The sequence below is a fragment of the Zingiber officinale genome, chromosome 1A (assembly GCF_018446385.1).
Source record: "Zingiber officinale cultivar Zhangliang chromosome 1A, Zo_v1.1, whole genome shotgun sequence".
NCBI lineage: Eukaryota > Viridiplantae > Streptophyta > Magnoliopsida > Zingiberales > Zingiberaceae > Zingiber > Zingiber officinale.
This window is the reverse complement of record NC_055987.1, coordinates 184885030-184902479: the sequence shown is the minus strand read 5'-3', so window position 1 is coordinate 184902479 and position 17450 is coordinate 184885030.

The following is a 17450-nucleotide window of genomic DNA, read 5'->3' as shown; positions in this document are numbered from 1 at the left end:
CAAATTACTTGAAGATGAATTGGCAAAAGCAAAAACGGATATGAACCAAAAAGTCCTACAGATTATAGCAAGGTGTAAGACATGGCACGTAGATCGTAGGAAAGATATGTGGTTCATGATGCTTCTGATGATGTATTCTTGGCAATGTCGAGCATGTTTCAGTGATCAGAATTGTACATGAGAATATAAATCAAAAAGTCTTGAATAAATGAAGTGACAATTCTCTATTTTTTGTATTTGTGTTTGTTTATTTTAGTGTTGAGCCCTACATGTTAGTGCCAATGATATGTGATTAGGGATGATATGTACAACTTTGTATGATATTGAATCAATTGAAACAAAAGTGCTACAATTCAGTAGAGATTTGCTAATTGGATTTCATTCTTGTAGAACTTTGTCATTCAATAATAAGATTTCAAGGAACAAGACACACTTTTATGCTTCCAAGCAACAATACACTAAAAGAGAACAATCAGAAAAGCGATGATAGTTAGGACCCAACGAAAAAATCGCAAAGAAGAAAGAAAAACGTTCAGTAGCTATGATTCTTCACCAGATTAGAAGAAGATAAACGCACCTTGGGACAAAGCCTGGTCTGGGCTGCTGGCGAGCCACGATGATCGCGAACTTGGGACCGGCTTGGGCGGGAAGGAGAGAAGATGGTGGTCATCAAAGGTGGAGCCAAGTGAAACACTACCTGGGTTGTAGCCCGGGGCCATTTTCTGTAAATTCCTTATTACCATGTAATGTTCTCTTTTAATTTAACCCGGGGCCCATTTTTTTAACTTCACAACCCGGGTGGCATCCAAATCCAGCGAAGAGACCAGGAAAAATAAAATAAAATTCTTTTTTTCACATCTGTCTGATTCCTGCATCCAAATCCAACGAAGTGTCCGTCTTTCTCACATACCCGCTTAATTTCTTCTCGATTCTTCTTCTTGCTCTTCAGGTTCCGCTCCTCTCTCGATTAGTCGATTGATTGCTTGCTCGGGCTGCAACATCCTCAAGGAAGTCATCTTCCTCTTCACCGAGAATCCCCGCATCTTGTCCTCCCTCCTCCTCATCTCTCTCTTTGCCAACTCCCTCTTTTTTTCCGCCTTTGAGTTTTCCACCTTCTCCCTCTTAGGCAGCAATTTTGCTGCTTTAGCTACCAGTCCACCACTAACCCCAAGAGCCTTGCCTACTCTGAACTCCTCTATCGGTCAGGTAAAAATTTTCTTGAAGAAAAATTCGAATTTAGGACTTTTTCTATCTGTTGTATTGTATTTATTGCATCTCTTTTTTCTTATTCTAGTTTGGAATTTCTTTGTTTTCCCTCCATGAATTGATATCTGGTTACAATTTGTTCATTTAATGCTATTTTTTTATTTGGTCATTCTTCATTATTAACATGACTTTTTATCTGGTTATCTACAATTTGTTGATTAGTCCAGCATATGAATAGACTAGGTTGAAACTTAACTGCCAATTTATTTTAGAAACACAAGGATATCTACTACAATTCAGCATAATGCTTTAAATTTTGATTGAGGGTCTCAAGTTTGCCCATATGTTCACATCTGCAGAAAGGAGACAAGTAGAAGGTTGCTCGTATCAGGGAGAAATGCTCTGATAGAATTCCTGTAAATAATCCATGTTATTGTTTTTTAAATAACAGTAGTTTCCATTGTCTCATGCTAATTGTTTGTATGCTACAGGTGATTGTGGAGAAAGCTGAGAGAAGTGACATACCAGACATTGACAAAAAGAAGTTAGTTATTTCTAACACATGACTCCTAGGATTTTGATAGCAAATACAAACTTTTTCCTATTTGCTTGCTGTATTATTTATTCGTTTATCTGTCAAGTAGCTTTATTTTAGAACAGATGTGTGTTTTTAAAGGTTTTGCTACATGATTTGAATTGCATGTGACTGTTTTATTATTTTATGGATAATCATCTTTTCTATCATATTTCAATATGGAAAGTCCTCCACGCGATTAAGTCCTTACTGTTGGTGCGGAAAGCATCCGACGATCAAACCTGAGTTTTGATAATGACAAAGGATTCAAAGTTAAGGTGTGTGGTGATCTAACAGTCTGAATGAGATTGCAGGAAAGTCCTAAGTGTACTTAGGCAAAAGCCCTAACTGTGGTTAGGCAAGGTAAAAACCCTAGGGGGTGGTAACCCTAGGTCATAGGGGGTGATAACCCTATGCAGAAAGTCTTGGTGGGTCGAGTGCTTCAGGCAAAAGTCTTAGGGGGGTAACCCTAGGTGGAAAGTCCTGGTGTCGCGAACCAGGTGAAAGACTGTATCAGCCGGAAAGCGGAAGTTCAGCAGAAAGTCCGGAAGCATCGAACACCGAGCAAAAGTCTAGTCGATCTGGAGGATAGCACTGGCATCAGGTAAATCTTCTGAGTAGAGTAGGTGAGGACGCGTTCCTCGTAGAGGGAACAGTAGGCGTCGGGTCGACCTAGGGTTTCCGGTCGGAAATCCGAAGTCAGACCCGGACAGTCTGATGACTGTCAAACTTCATATTTATGATATTATATGTGCTAACTTTTGTTTTGCAGGATATGTTTGTATTTTGGATCTAACATGTCTTGCAGGTACGAAAGAACAAGGTTAAGCCTCGGATAAACAGTGTCCGAGGTGCCTCTATGGAGCTTGGAGGCGCCTCGGGTGCAAAAGATGAGCTGGCTACAAAGCAGGCTTGGAGGCGCTTTGAAGGAAGCTCAAGGCACCTTGGACTGGTGGATGAAGGCGGCTTAGAGAGCAAAGAAGACGCCTTGAACCTGATAAGGTTCGACCAGTTCAGCCCTTATCTCAGCGTGTGACTCGGCCAACATGGAGGCGCCTTGGATGGCTTTCAAGGCGCCTTGAACATGTTGGTGCGGGAAGCATCCAACGATCGAACCTGAGTTTTGATAATGGCAAAGGATTCAAAGTTAAGGGTTGTTGTTATCTAACATGTTGAATGAGTGTTTCAGGAAAGTCCTAATTGCGGTTAGGCAGGTGAAAACCCTAGGGGGTGGTAACCCTAGGTCCTAGGGGGCGGTAACCCTAGGTCCTAGGGGGCGGTAACCCTAGGTGGAGAAAAGTTCTAGCTGCGGTTAGGCAAAGGTAAAACCCCTAGGGGGTGGTAACCCTAGGTCATAGGGGGTGGTAACCCTATGCGGAAAGTCTTGGCAGGTCGATGGCTTTAGGCAAAAGTCTTAGGGGGTGGTAACCCTAGGTGGAAAGTCCTGGTGTCGCGAACCAGGTGAAAGACTAGACTAGCCGGGAAGCGGATGTCCAGCAGAAAGTCCGGAAGCATCGAGTGCTGAGCAAAAGTCTAGTCGATCTGGAGGATCGCACTGGCAACAGGTAAATCTCCTGAGTGGAGTAGGTGAGGACGCGTTCCCTGTAGAGGGAACAGTAGGCGTCGGGTCGACCTAGGGTTTCCGGTTGGAAACCTGAAGTCAGACTCGGACAGTCCGGAGACTATCAATACTTCATTTATCATATTTATTGTATTATGTGCTAACTTTGTGCTGCAGGGTAGTGTTTGGGACTAACGTATCTTGCAGGTGCAAAGAAGCAACCTAAAGTCTCGGATGAACAGTGTCCGAGGCGCCTTCATGGAGCTTGGAGGCGCCTCGGGTGCAAGGCTGGAGCTGGCTGCGAGAAGTTGTTCAAGGCGCCTTGATGAACAGTTGAAGGCACCTTGAACAGATGAAGGCGCCCTGTGAACAGTGGAAGGCGCCTTGAATCTGTGATAAGATTCGACCAGTTCGCTCCTTATCTCCGCGGCTGACTTGGCCTATTCAAGGCGCCTTGGGTAGCATTCAAGGCGCCTTGAACACTATTTATAAAGGGGGTTCGACCAGCAGCTAATATCAACGAATTCCAAGTCTTCCTTCTGCATTCAGCTGCTAACGAACTCATCTCGAAGTGCTGCAACTCGACGCCGACGACCCGAACCTTCAATTTAGAATTTCCTATTGTTGGTATAATTTATTTATTGCATTTCTTGTAAATAATCTTTTGTAAATTCATCGAGCTTATAGTTGTTGTCCACCGGAAGCGATCAAGGATCGCGGGCCTTCGAGTAGGAGTCGCCTTAGGCTCCGAACGAAGTAAATCTTCCGTGTTCTTCTGTGTGTGTTTCTCCATTTCATTTCCGCTGCATTAATTTCTGAACGAGGCTTTAATTACTACGATAGTTTTACGATTCCGATAAACGAACGATTTAGCCACGAGCGCTATTCACCCCCCCTTCTAGCGCAGTCTCGATCCAACAATTGGTATCAGAGCCCGGACTGCCAGAAGGTTTAACCGCCGACTGTGCACAAGAGCTATGGTCATTGAGCCACGTGGGTACAATATTGACCTCGAACAAAGAAAATGGGAGCTCCTATGTTCGGATCAAGAGGACCAGACACTAGGCAGGAAGTCCTGGTTGCGACTAGGCAAGGAAGTCCTAGTAGGTCGGGTGGACCGAGGGGCAGGAAGACTTGGTGGGTCGAGGATCGGACGTGGGAAGCCTATGGTCCTTTGTTTGAGGGGGGGATTGTTGGGGTTGCAAGGTTACAAACATAGTCTCATATTGGAAACACATGGGAAAGATCATGAGTTTATAAGAGAAAAGATATCTCCATTGGCATGAGGCCTTTTGGAGAGAGCCCAAAGTGGACAATATCATGCTATTGTGGAGATATCTAAATTCTTTTCGATCCTACAGAACACCCTTTATAAGAGGGTCTCGACCAGCAGCTCAGAACAACGAATTCCAAGCGATCCCTTTGTAACTAGCTGCTAATAAGACGACCCGGAAGTGCTGCGACTTGACACCGACAACCCGGAGCTCCGAAATCTTCAGATTACTATACTGTTGTCGGTATAACTGTCCTTTTTCAATTGTACTTAATTGTAATACTTGTACTCTATTCGAGCTTATAGTTGTTGCCCACGAAAAGCGATCAAGGATCGCGGGTCTTCGAGTAGGAGTCGTCACAGGCTCCGAACGAAGTAAATTCCTTTGTCTCTATGTTTGATTGTTCTCTTTATTCCGCTGCTTATTACTCTGTTAGTTTCTCGAACGATTTACGAATTCAAAAATCGAAATAGCCACGAGCGCTATTCACCCCCTCTAGCGCTTCTCGATCCAACAATTGGTATCAGAGCGGGGTCGTTTTGAATCGGTGCAACCACCTTTCAAAACAAATTTTCGTGGTATTTTCAGATTTTTCGGAGTCAATTAGAATTTAGCTTTATGGCTATATTCTAATTCTTTTCTCGAATCGGTTTTTGCTCGAAGTTGGTGCAACACCACTCGAGTACGTTTTCTTTTAAATTATTCCCGCACTACTAATCCAAGACTTAGTCTTGGAATAGATTTTCGTTGTTTTTGTCATGCAGAAGTTCAAATGGCCCATCAAGAGGGTTATAGCACCGTTCGTCTCCCGCTCTTCACCGGAGAAGACTTCGGGTACTGGAAGGGGCGAATGGAAACATTCCTCAAAACCCAGTTCGCGACATGGATGATCGTTAAGACTGGACTACAACTCCCATCCGATGAAGATTGAAAGCTGACACCCTGCGAAAAATGGGAACCGACCATAATCAAGAAGGTGGAAGCTGATGCTAAAGCGACCTGCACCCTCCAGTGCGGACTGACCAAGGAGGAGCTCAATCGAGTTGGCCCGTTCACATCAGCAAAGGAGCTCTGGGAGAAGCTGATCGAACTCCACGAGGGAACCTCCGACACAAAGGTAAGTAAACGTGACTTGTTTCTTAATAAATTGTATAATCTAAAGATGCAGGAAGGTGAGACGGTGAGTTCACTGCACGCAAGAATTCAAGACATCCTCAACTCCCTCCACGGAATCGGGCAGAAGGTAGAAAATAGGGATATCATAAGGTACACTCTTAACTCGTTTCCCAGGAGTACATTATGGGCATCAATGGTAGATGCCTACAAAGTCTCTAAGGATCTATCTTGTATTAAATTAGATGAATTATTTTTGAACTTCACGAGCATACTAATGCACAACCAACCGAGAAGGGGGTTGCTTTGGTTGCAGGTACCAGTCGAACACGTGAACCGAGATCACGACGAATAACTGAACCGGAGTCGGAAGAAGAACCTGACTCAGACGATGAAGACGATGAATTAACAACCAAGCTCGTAAACCTCGTAAAGAAGCTCTACAAGAAGAAGAAGGGCTTCAACAAGAGAGATCTAAAGAAGGTGGTACAATCCAAGGAGGTTCAACCGAGTTCGAAGGGTAAGTTCGAGGTTATCTGCTACGGGTGAAACCAGAAGGGGCACATCAAGGCCAACTGCCCAAGTCTGAAGGAAGCAAAGAAGCAAAGAAGGAAGAAGGCCCTGAAGGTGACGTGGGACGAATCTTCCTCAGAAGATACTGACGACGAACTCGATTAGACGAGTCTCCTCGCACTGATGGCCCGGGACCAGATCGACGTGTCCGAGAGCGAGAGCGAGTTGGAGGCCGAGTCCGAGCGAAGCCACGGATCCGTATCTGTTTCCGAAGGGCCAGACCCCGCTGTGAGTATTTCTAGACTTAATAATCTAGTTAATTATTTATTACGAAAGTTAGCTAAATCAAACCTTAGAATTAAGTCACTTCTAAAGGAAGTAGTTGTCCTTAAAGAAGTGACTAACTCTGAATCTTTGACTGAACCAGTTTAGACTGGAAACTCAACTCAAGTCCACAAACTTGAGGAAGAGAATTCCAGCCTGAAAACTCAAGTCAAGGATATGGAGAAAACACTAGAACGGTTTTCTTTAGGTTCCAAAAATCTTGACCTAATTCTTGGGACACAAAGAGCCGTTTACAATAGAACTGGTCTAAGATTTAAACCAAAGAAAAAATACAAATCTTATTTATCTCTTGTACAAAAAGCAAATAGAAAATCAGTCCAAGCATGGGTCCCCAAGTCCAAATTGATTAATCAAGTTAGACTTGGTCAATATTGGGTCTCGAAGGATCAAATACACTACCTTGACAGACCATATCGAGGCTATGATCCAAGGGGACCAAAAAGAAAAACGATATTAATAAAACAAACATAATTTCAAATTCAATTTAAAAAAAACTTGAAATTAAATTAAAAATTAAAAATTCATTAAAAATTAAAAATTCGAAATTAAAATTCAAAATTAAATTAAAATTCAAAATTAAATTTCAAAATTGATTAAAAATTTGAAATTAAATTAAAATTAAAATTAAAATTCAATTAAAAATTCAAAATTCAATTCGAAATTAATTCAAATTCAATTTAAATCAAATAAAAAATAGAAGGAGGATCCAGAATAGCTGGCACCCCCAACTAAACTACCCGACTAGGTAACCAAACTTAATCTACCCGAAATGGGTAAACAAAAGTAGACTACCCGACAGGGTAATTAAGGTTAGATTAAAAGGAGCTAGGTTTAACTTGACCTATGGTACTGGTGAAGTATTGGATGATAGTACGTTGGGGAAGCTTAGTCATCGCATGTCTAGGAAGATATGGCTTCGACCTGGTGCATTTGGCTAAGTGGAACTGACCGAAGCTACCCTTTATGAATCCTAACCAGTTAGACCAAGGTTTTGTACTAAGTTTAATGGGTAGGACTATTTGGAAAACCTCGAAGGCATGGTTACTTTAATGATGTCCTTGTGACTCATCATAGCCTAGAAGTTTATCCAAAGAATGTCTACTTGTTGAACCCAAAGCTAAACATGAATCTAACACAAAGTTAAACCAACCCCTTAAATTGAACCTCAATTCATCTCATAACAATTATAGGAGTACCTGATTGAAAATTTAGATCGGGTGAGATGACTAAGTAAAATTAAAATTAATTCAAAATTCAATTCATAATCAAAATTAATTTACTTAAAATTATTTTTCAAAATTACATAAAATTATTTTTCAAAATTATTTAAAACTTAATTTCAAAATCATTTTAAAAATCTTTTAAAACTTGATTTCAAAATCATTTTAAAAATCTTTTAAAAAATCATTTTAAAAATCTTTTAAAACTTAATTTCAAAATTATTTGAAAAATCTTTTAAAAAATCATTTTAAAATCTTTTAAAACTTAATTTCAAAATTATTTGAAAAATCTTTTAAAAAATCAAATCTTTTAAAACTTAACTTTAAAATTATTTGAAAAATCTTTTAAAAAATCATTTTAAAAATATTTTAAAATTTAACTTCAAAATTATTTGAAAAATATTTTAAAAAATCATTTTAAATCTTTTAGAACTTAATTTCAAAATTATTTGAAAAATCTTTTAAACAATCATTTTAAAAATCTTTTAAAACTTAACTTCAAAATTATTTGAAAAAGTCTTTTAAATTATTTTTCAAATTAATTAACTTAAATTATTTTCAAAATTAATCAAACTTAATTAAACTAAATTCAGTGCTAAACATAATTTTAAAAAAATAGTTTTTAAAATTCATCATTAATTAAAAATGGAGTTAACCTAGTGTTACACTTATGTTTCAATCAAATTCAAACTCAAACTTAATCACTTCACTTTCTTTTCATAAAATAGAGTCCAATTCAAACAATTTATGTGTAGGAACATAAAGAATTGGATCAGTGGATGTTAGATAGTGGATGCTCCAGACACATGACTGGAGATAAATTAAAGTTCACAAAGCTCAAACTAAAGAATTTAGGGTCTGTTGCATTCGGCAACAACGGCAAACTTAAGGTAATCGGAAGAGGTAACATCGAACTTAGTTCCGATTTTATTATTCAAAAAGTTCTACTAGTTGAAAACTTCAATTTTAATCTTCTAAGTATAAGCCAATTGTGTGATAGTGGATACTTAGTTACCTTTGACAAATCTAGTTGTTTAGTTAAAAATATTGAAAACCCTGAAATCACACTTAAAGGGCTTATGAAAAATAACATGTACTCAATTAATCTACCCACTTCCTCAATAAAGTGTTTTCTAACACAAGAAGAGGAAACTGAGTTGTGGCATAGAAGATTGGGTCACACTCACACTAGACTCATTTAAAAAATGAGTCAAAATGGTCTAGTTAAAGGTTTGCCCAAATTAAAATTTATTGAAAACTCAATCTGTAATGCTTGCCAACAAGGAAAACAAACCAAGTCAACCCACAAATCAACTAATCTAGAAAGAACTAACTCTTTACTTGAGCTCCTTCACCTTGACCTATTTGATTCATATGGAGCCAAGTCACTAAGCAAGAACCAGTATTGCTTAGTTATAATTGATGACTACTCTAGGTTCACCTGGGTAAAATTTCTAAAAACAAAAGATGAAACTTTTGAAGAATTTAGTAATTTTTGCAAGTTAACAGAAAATGAAAAAGATACTAAAATTAAAAGAATAAGAAGCGATCATGGGGAGGGGGATTTGAAAATCATAGGTTTACCCAATTCTGTAAAATCAATGGATACCAACATGAATTTTCATGTCCTAGAACCCCCTAACAAAACAGTCTAGTGGAACGTAAAAATAGAACCCTACAAGAAGCCGCTAGAACCATGCTAAATGAATATAACTTAAATCATCAATTTTTGGCCGAAGGCATAAATACAGCAAATTATATTCAAAATAGAATTCTAATTAACAAATATCACAATAAAACTCCTTATGAAATGTATTATAATAAAATTCCCAACCTAAACTATTTAAAAGTTTTTGGATGTAAAGTTCATATTTTAAATACTAAAGATTACTTAGGAAAATTTACACTCAAATCAAACCAAGAAATCTTTTTAGGGTACTCCACAACCAGTAGCGCCTATAGAGTCTATAACTAAAATACCCTAAAAGTTGAAGAAACAACTAATATAATATTTGATGAAGAAAATAATCTACCTAACTTAAATGAAAATGTTGACATTAATCCAAGAATTATTGAAGACGATGAAATGCATCCCAACACCAATAAACCAGAGGAACCAATTTCTGACCCAAACATAAGACCAACTAGAACAAGTATCTCTCACCCACCTGACCAAATTTTGGGTGATCCAAACCTAGGAGTCAGGACTAGATCCTCTTATAGAAACTTTAGTCAGATTGCCCTTATTTCTAAAATTGAACCTAAGACTATAGAAGAGGCCCTACCTGATCCAGACTGGATCATTGCTATGCAAGAAGAATTAGCTCAATTTGATAGAAACCAAGTCTGGCAACTTGTACCTAAACCCTTAGATAAGTCAATAATAGATACCAAATGGGTATTTAGAAACAAGTTGGATGATCAGGATGAAATAATTAGAAATAAGGCTAGACTAGTGGCCAAAGGATTTAGTCAAGTTGAGGGTTTAGACTATGACAAAACCTATGCACCAGTAGCTAGGCTCGAATCCATTAGTATGTTGTTAGCCTATGCAGCCCATAAAGGGTTTAAGTTATACCAAATGGATGTAAAATCCGCGTTCCTAAATGGATTCATTAAGGAAGAGGTCTATGTAAACCAACCCCCAGGATTTGAGGACCTAGACTACCCTAATCATGTATTTAAACTGAAAAATGTCTTATATGGACTTAAACAAGCTCCTAGAGCATGGTATGAATGGTTATCCAATTACTTAACATCCAAAGGCTTTAACCAAGGTCACATAGATCTGACCATATTTGTAAAAACTATAGAAAAAGACATCTTCATAGCACAAATCTATGTTGATGATATAATTTTTGGCTCAACTAACTCTAAATTTCTAAAAAAATTCGTTAAATTAATGGAAAATGAATTTGAAATGAGTATGGTTGGGGAACTAAATTTTTTCTTAGGTTTACAAATTAAACAAACGAAAGATGGAATCTATATTTACCAAACTAAATATGCTAAAGAACTAATTAAAAATTTGGCATGGAAAACTAAAAAATCATAAATACCCCAATGGCCACTAACATCAACATTGACTCTGACCCAGAAGGAAAAACAGTAGACCCAAAATACTATAGAAGTATAATAGGAAGCCTACTCTACCTAACTGCAAGTCGACCAGATATAATGTTTGCAGTTGGTATGTGCGTAAGATACCAATCTTGTGCAAAAGAATCACATCTCACATATGTTAAAAGAATATTTAGGTATATTAAGGGCACCCTAAATATAGGACTTTGGTACCCTAGAACTAGCACCTTTGACCTTTTTGGCTATTCTAACTCAGACTATGCCGAGTGCAAATTAGACAGAAAAAGTACAAGTGGTAGCTGCCAAATCCTAGGTCAGTGCCTAGTAAGTTGGTCAAGCAGAAAGCAACATTGTGTTGCTCTATCCACCACTGAAGCTGAATACATAGCCCTAGGAGAGTGTGCCTCTCAACTTTTGTGGATGATGCATGCCTTAAAAGACTATCAATTAGAATACAAAAATACAAAAATCTCAATTGATAATATAAGCTCAGTTAATCTAACTAAAAATCCAATTCACCACTCTAGAACTAAACACATAGAGGTAAAACACCACTTTGTAAGGGATCATGTAGCTAAAGGTGAACTTGCACTCAACTATGTTGAGTCCAAATCAAACCTAGCTGATATTTTCACAAAACCCTTACCTGAACTTGAGTTCAGTACACTTAGAAGACAAATAGGAATGTGCTAGGTAGAATAGATGTTGATTTTCAAACTTATTGTCTTACTTAATCATCCTATTCTTTTCAAAAAACTATTTCAAAAATTCTAGGAAAAATAATGATTTTAAAATCCCATTTTCTTAGAATTTTCAAAAAATTGGACTTAGTTTAGGTTCTACCCTAGAAATCTTGTTCCCTTAGATTTAAGTCAGAGCATCTCACAAACACCTAGGTATACCTTGCTTGTGTTTGAAAAACATAGAATGGTGTGAGATGCATAGAGTACAGCCTGGACTGAAGAATGCTTATTTCTGTGCATCAATATAAGTCTGGGCGTTAAATACTTTATTAACAGCAATCAAGTCAAGTCTTCCAGCCTCAGTCAAATCTAATTGGACTAAATGACTTCACTTGACTAACCAAGTGAAAGCTGCTGCCCTCTAGGCAATCAGCAAGTAGCTAAAGGTTAGACAGTTGGTGAAGGAAATGGAAATATTAAGATTAAGCATGCTTGTACTTTAGGGCTCTGATACCTGATCAAAACCAACTAGATAATTTGATTACTATTTAACTTGACTCATGCTTGGACTTAAGGACCAACTGAATAAATAACCTAGATTAAATTTTTAGCTACTCCCTCTTCGTCCTAAAAGTTAACAAGTTCTTACTCCTATTTTTTCAAAAATAAGTATTGTTTTATTCAAATTAAGCTAAGTACCTTTTTAACTTAAGCTATACTTTCAAAATTCAATGTTTGCAAAAGGCTTAGCTAAGTGACTCATATAACAACTTTCAAACTTTCTCAAACTTAGCCACCTTTATAAATTTTAACTCTAAGTGCTAAAATACTTTTCTAAGTTACCTCTTAGATTCATTCTATACTTAGCTAAAAGTATTAAAAGCATATTTCTTTACTTGCAAAATTTAACTCATGGCTTTCAAAAGATTTTTTGCTAAGTAAAATGAGACTTCAAATTTCTTTAAACATAATTTGGCTTCAAAAATTCTTTAAAATCTAGCTAAGTTTTTTTTCTAAATTTAGTTAAGTATTTTTTTTTTTTAAAAACAACTAAGTTTAAAAAAAGAGGCTAAAGTCATCCTTCAAAGTCATCCATATATTAGCCTTTTTAACTTAGGAGAAAAATACTCCTTTTTAAGTCCTCTTTCTCCCTTAACTAACAATTTTTTCAGTAAAATTTAATATAAGCTAAGTGATACACAAGCATTTTTTCTTTCAAAGACTAAATCTATTTTTTTTTCTAAAAACTTAAAACTTGCTTTCAACTGACTTATTTTTTGATAAATGGAAAAGGGGGAGAGTAGGAAATTCAAAAGTAAAAATTCAAAAAGGAAGCCCTGTATTAAGGGGGAGCTTCACAAAAGTTTAAGTGTTAGCTTAAGTTATGCTTTTATTTAAATTTATATACTTAAGCTTGCTCACTTAAAACCTTTTAATATATTTATGCATTTGTTTTACTTAACTTTGAATTTGGGTTGTCATAATCAAAAAGGGGGAGATTGTTGGTGCGGGAAGCATCCGACGATCAAACCTAACTTTTGATAATGGCAAAGGATTCAAAGTTAAGGTGTGTGGTGATCTAACAGTCTGAATGAGATTGCAGGAAAGTCCTAAGTCTACTTAGGCAAAAGCCCTAACTGTGGTTAGGCAAGGTAAAAACCCTAGGGGGTGGTAACCCTAGGTCATAGGGGGTGGTAACCCTATGCAGAAAGTCTTGGTGGGTCGAGTGCTTCAGGAAAAAGTCCTAGGGGGGTAACCCTAGGTGGAAAGTCCTGGTGTCGCGAACCAGGTGAAAGACTGGATCAGCCGGGAAGCGGAAGTCCAGCAGAAAGTCCGGAAGCATCGAGCACCGAGCAAAAGTCCAGTTGATCTGGAGGATCGCACTGACATCAGGTAAATCTCCTGAGTGGAGTAGGTGAGGACGCGTTCCCCGTAGAGGGAACAGTAGGCGTCGGGTAGACCTAGGTTTCCGATCGGAAATCCGAAGTAAGACCCGGACAGTCCGATGACTGTCAAACTTCATATTTATGATATTATATGTGCTAACTTTTGTTTTACAGGATATGTTTGTGTTTTGGATCTAACATATCTTGCAGGTACGAAAGAACAAGGTTAAGTCTCGGATAAACAGTGTCCGAGGCGCCTCCATAGAGCTTGGAGGCGCCTCAAGTGCAAAAGATGAGCTGGCTACGAAGCAGGCTTGGAGGCGCCTTGAGCTTCGCCTCGGATAAACAGTGTCCGAGGCGCCTCCATAGAGCTTGGAGGCGCCTCAAGTGCAAAAGATGAGCTGGCTACGAAGCATGCTTGGAGGCGCCTTGAAAGAAGCTCAAGGCGCCTTGGACTGGTGGATGAAGGCGCCTTGGAGAGCAAAGAAGGCACCTTGAACTTGATAAGGTTCGACTAGTTCAGCCCTTATCTTAGCGTGTGACTCGGCCAGCATGGAGGCGCCTTGGATGTCTTTCAAGGCGCCTTGAACACCCTTTATAAGAGGGTCTCGACCAGCAGCTCAGAACAACGAATTCCAAGCGATCCCTTTGCAACTAGCTGCTAATAAGACGACCCGGAAGTGCTGCGACTTGACACCGACAACCCGGAGCTCCGAAATCTTCAGATTACTATACTATTGTCGGTATAACTGTCCTTTTTCAATTGTACTTAATTGTAATACTTGTAATCTATTCGAGCTTATAGTTGTTGCCCATGGAAAGCGATCAAGGATCGCGGGCCTTCGAGTAAGAGTCGTCACAGGCTCCGAACGTAGTAAATTCCTTTGTCTCTATGTTTGATTGTTCTCTTTATTTTGCTACTTATTACTCTGTTAGTTTCTCGAATGATTTACGAATTCAAAAATCGAAATAGCCACGAGCGCTATTCCCCCCCCCCCCCCCCCTCTAGCGCTTCTCGATCCAACACTTACTAGCACTGAAATGAATGATTTGCATCTATTTAACTAAATGTTCCATTTCCTTTTACTATGTGAAGCTAATAAATGAATATCTACATTGAAATTATAACATCTTGTTGATTCCATACATTGGTACATTTCCTTAACAGCTTGATATATGTTTTTTCTCTGCTTCTCTCTAACATTGTCGCATTGCATATCGATATGTAACACAAGTTTATTTTCACTCATGTTGCAAGCAAAAAACAATGCTAGATTGATTGCCAAACGTGATAAAAAGACCACGTGCGTTACCTCTTGTTATTACTAGTTAGTAGAGTTTTTAATCCTTTTATAATCCTCTTAGGAGTATGCCACCGTGGTTGCTTTGCTATATCTTGTAATAAATGAGTTTTTGTACTTTTTAATTCAATAAATAATGTTGGGTTTTTAGCCACTAATATTGTTGTTGAATTAGGTAGGTGAAGGTGAGATTTATACTAGAAATTGTATTAGAAATAGTTCTTTAAGGTTCATGAGATTCTAAGCTAATCATGTCAATGTTTATTTGTGTTAGGTTATTTTAATGTCAAATCAAGACAGAAAAAGTGAAACAATATTCTATCATTCTTTAAGCCAAGAATTGATAATCCTTTATCATCTGAGAGGACCGAGACTAATACATCCATTCCTAATGAGGAGTTCTAACCTTCTTCTAAATCTCAAAGAGTTGAGTTTGATGAAACTTCACTTGAATGAGATCCTGGATTGCGTATTTCAATGTGACGACATCTAGTTAATTATCGTGATGAAATTAGGCGAGCTTATATTAAAATGGGCCCATATCAACCTAAATTGTAAGAGTATCCACGATCTGAATTAGGAAATCAACATCGTCGATTTCAATATACATGGTTTAAAAAATTTCCATGGTTGGAGTACTCTTCTTCAAAGGATGCAACATTTTGTTTGCCATGTTATCTTTTTGAATTAAGTGAAGCACAACAATCTGCATTTACAGTTGAAGGGTTTAAAAGTTGGAAACGCGTTAATGATAGAGCCAAGTGTGCCTTTTTGTCTCACATGGGAAGTTCTAACTCGGTGTATAATAAATCTGTAAAATTTGTTGTTGATGTGATGAATGTAACTCAACATATAGATAAAGTTATGAATTGAGAATTTTCTGAACAGATTCGAAAGAATAGATTAAGGCTTACAGCAACAATTGAGAGCGTTCATTGGCTTAGTTTGCAAGCCTGTGGATTGAGAGGTCATGATGAAGCTTTAGATTCCCAAAATCATGGTAATTTCATTGAGATGCTAAAACTTTTGGGAAAATGAAATGCTAGTATTGGCGATGTTATCTTAGAGAAAACTCCGGGAAATGCAAAGTATACCTCACCAGATGTTCAAAAAGAAATTTTACATATTATTAGTAACAGTCATAAATAAAATCCGTGATGAAATTGGAGATTCTAAGTTTTGTATTTTGGTGGATGAAGCGAAGGATGTATCTAACAAAGAACAGATACCTATAATTATGAAATTTGTTGATGTCCATGGCTTTTTACGGGAGCGTTTTTTTTTTCAAATTGTGCATGTTCATGACACCACAACTGCAATACTTAAGAAAGAAATATGTGATGTCCTCATTAGATATAATCTAGAAATACATAATATGCGAGGTCAAGGGAATGATGGTGCTAGCAACATGTCTGGTGCTTTTAATGGATTGTAAGCTTTATTTCTTAAAGATTGCCCTTATGCATATTATGTGCATTGTTTTGCCCACCGACTCCAACTAACGTTAGTTGCAGCCGCTGAAAATGAGATCTCTATATGGCTTTTCTTTTCAAATATGACGACTATTGTTAATCTTGTTACATCTTCTGCCAAACGCAATGCCGAGTTACAATCTGCTCAAGTTAATGAAATTGCACGTTCTGTTGTTGCTGGTGAACGTGAGACTGGGTGAGGAGCTAATCAGATTGGTACTTTGCATCGAGCAGGAACTACTAATTGGAGCTCCCATTTTGAATCTATTTGCGACTTAATAGATAAGTATAATGCAACTATTAATGTGCTTGAAAACATTGTCACTGATGGTTCCTCTACTTCGATGCGTGGGGAAGCTGGCGGTTCCTTAATAGTGATGAAGTCTTTTGATTTCATTTTTATTTTGCATTTGATGCATAAAATTATGGGGATCACAGATTTACTTTGTCGTGCCTTGCAACAAAAATCTCTTGATATCATAAATGCAATGGATTTGATCTCTACAACTAAAACACTTCTTCTGACATTGAGAAATGATGGTTTAATTTTGATATTCTTCTTTCATATGTCAAATCATTTTGCACAAGATTAGATTTAGACATGAGTGCTCATTATAAGCATTCTAGTCATTCATGCCAGCAAAGGGATACCATCACAGTTGAGCATCACTTTCATTACGATATATTTAATATTCTAATAGATTTTCAATTGGAAGAGTTAAACTCTAGATTCAGTGATGAGACAGTAGAACTTCTTATGCTTAGCTCTGCCTTAGATCCAAAAGATAATTTTAATTGGTTCAACATTGATAAGATTTGTACTCTCGTCGAGAAGTATTATCCTGAGGACTTCACTGAACAGAAAATGCATAATTTAAGGTGTCAACTACAACATTATGAGCTCGATGTGGTTTGTCATGAAAAATTTAAAAAAATGTCCACTATCTCATAATTGTGCCAAGGATTATTTGAAACAAAAAAATTGCAATACTATAATTTGATTGACAAGTTGATTTGTCTAGTTTTAACTTTGTCTGTTTCTACGGTAACTACAACGTGTGCATTTTCGGCTATGAAGCATATGAAAACAGTTCTTCGTAATATAATGGGAGAGGATTTTCTGACAGATTCTATGATTATTCACATTGAGAGATAGTTTGCTGTAAGTATTGATTTAGATTCTATAATTGATGAATATTATACTTTGAAGAATCGTAGATC